This window comes from Buceros rhinoceros, unplaced genomic scaffold, assembly GCF_000710305.1.
Source record: "Buceros rhinoceros silvestris isolate BGI_N320 unplaced genomic scaffold, ASM71030v1 scaffold45276, whole genome shotgun sequence".
In the NCBI taxonomy this organism is placed as follows: domain Eukaryota; kingdom Metazoa; phylum Chordata; class Aves; order Bucerotiformes; family Bucerotidae; genus Buceros; species Buceros rhinoceros.
This window is the reverse complement of record NW_010418960.1, coordinates 17019-19632: the sequence shown is the minus strand read 5'-3', so window position 1 is coordinate 19632 and position 2614 is coordinate 17019.

The window sequence follows — 2614 nt, the reverse complement described above, 5'->3', positions numbered from 1 at the left end:
GCCGCTCCCGACGAGGGAGCTTCTCAGCCTGCTTGTCGGCAAGCGCGCTCACAGCCGTGGCCCCTCCTCTAACGCCACTGCAGTAGAATGAGATAAAACTAGAAGTGCCTTTTGCTCCCAGCTGCTTGCAGGGAAATCTCAGCCTGAGGGTGGAACGCTTTCTCTGGTAAGAACTTGCTCCATTCGGCGCTGTTCCCTCAGATAGGCTGTCTGAGGCGATGTGGAAGTCTCAGATACACAGACTTCCTTCGGTTTTTCCCTCGGCCACAAAACCACTGCTTCAGCAAAGCATTCGGGATTTGATAATGTGACTTCTGGCACAGACTGGAAGACACAGGTATTAAAACTAGTCTTAATACATCAGTATGATTATTCTGTAGTTTAAATGTCAGGAAAATGGTGTATTAAAAGTTTGTCTTGTATCTCTCTAAGGGAGCCAAACACTGGGAAACACTAAGAAGCTCTAGTGCAGCAAAGGTGACCGTTTTGCCCAATGGTTAGACATACCAAGGAAAGAATCAAAGCATGGATTTTAAAAGGTGAGAACACACTGAAATTAGCCCCTTTAGTTTTCTTTGGTATAGTCCTGAAATACTTGCATTAAATGGTAACGTCACATTTCCCACAGCTATGTCTTCCCCAGCCACCGACTCAGTAATATATACTAGCCTACAGCCACCCCAGGTGGCAAGTTTATTCCTAAAGCTAAATCTGGAGTTAAATTTTTCTTGCATCAGATCTAGCTAAGTGTGCAGCCACAGTGTGAGCTAGTTCAGTAAGGTGACACCAATAAAATCCAGTAGAATTCTTTTGGTGTGTAAACTTTCATCAGATCAGTGGAAGCTCCATGGTAGCTAGTCCATCTACCCTGGATGAGGCAAAATGTCGAACAGCACCCAAAGGGGCAGTCAAGCAGCAACGTAAATTAGCTGCAAGGAAAGCTGACAGCTTCCTGAACTGATTTACCATGCAGCCCCTGCGGGGTAAGAGAACAGGTCAGCTCCTGCCAACACAAGTGGAAATGAAGTCCACAAAACCTCCCTCAGTCCTGCCTAAAGCATCCTGGGATCCACTCTGAGGATGCTCAGGCAGCAGTCTGGCACTCGCATCATTCCTGAAGCAGAGATCTGAGCTGAACACACTCCGATTAATTGCACAGAATAAAAACACAGTTAAGGACCAAGCACAGAGATCTTTTCTTTTATACCAGTTGGAACTGAATAAATACAGTTGGAGTTGCAAATATAAAAGGCAGTTTACACCAAGTGTCTTGCACGCTCCTTCTTCAGGAAAGGAGGGGATGAATTTGAAGAGTATCAATAGAATTTGTCCACCTTGAGGTCTCGGCTCATTTAAATGAAAAACAAAAAACCTCTGGATAATATTAGTGATGAAATACAGACATTGCAATTAATGAGTGTAAAAACATGGTTTAAATACCTGCAATTTTTTTGCGTAATGACTGCAAATTGCAATATTGGTCACAAATGCCTTTGTTACCGCAGGCAAAATTTTCAATTGTAAGAATGTGAAGTATGGGGTTTATTTTAAAGACACAATGTTTAATCACTGGAAACAAATCCCCCAAGACTGACATTTTCAAGATGTATCATGGATAAACTTGTAAGAGACTGTCTCACCTGAAGAAGTCCTAAAATGGTGAGGTTTTATTTTCTACTTTCATATCAGAGTATTGGAAATAGGTGGGTTTAACAGAGTTTAAATACATTATCCAAGACTACATAACCAGTTCTTCACAAAAATAATTACTTCACTGGATATAACTACTCGTTATGAGATTAGGATGGTAAAGATTTTTAGGAAATAAAAAAAGACAAAACCAGATATTCAGGCCCCTTCTATTTGCTAAAAAAGTAGTTAGAAAGTATGTGATTAAGCCAGAGAAATGAGCTTGGCTGGAGCCCAATCTTCTACTTTACAATGGCTAAAATTAGATGTTTGTTCAATACACTGAAAATACTAAAGAGACAGTCAAGAAAAAAGGGAATAAATCCCTCAGTAATTCAAAAAGAAAACAAACCCAGTTTTCCTAGCGCTGTCACTGGAGAAGGAAAGAGGATTTACAATTAAGTCCCATGTTTCCACTGTGGTAGCTGGATATTCTAAATAAATTCTATGTTCTAACTGAATAAGAAACACCAGAATAAGCTTTCCAGAAAGAATTAGAAATAGCTACTTTAAAAAAATTAGAAACTCCAGTCTCCTCAGATCTATCCCCTGGATGTTTTCTTTCATCTACCTTGCTCAAAAGCATTAAAATACTTACACATTTTAAATTATTCATACACTTTAAAATGTTATTTTTAGATCTAATCCTGCAAATACAGCACAATTTCATCCAGTAAGTATTTTTCACATTCAATATCCTACTCAATTATTTAGGGAATACTTTTTTACTGCTCTTTTCCTCTTGATATTCTGCTTTATTCTGCATAAGAACTGTTTAACTTTTCATGGCACAGTTCAAACCTATTTGAGTTCCTCAAATATAGCGCTTTTAATAGAATTAAGATATAAAGCTCTAAACTTAAACATCCTTAACAGTATTAACACTGCAAAGAACTGGCATCACACAGTAGAACAAGACAGGAAA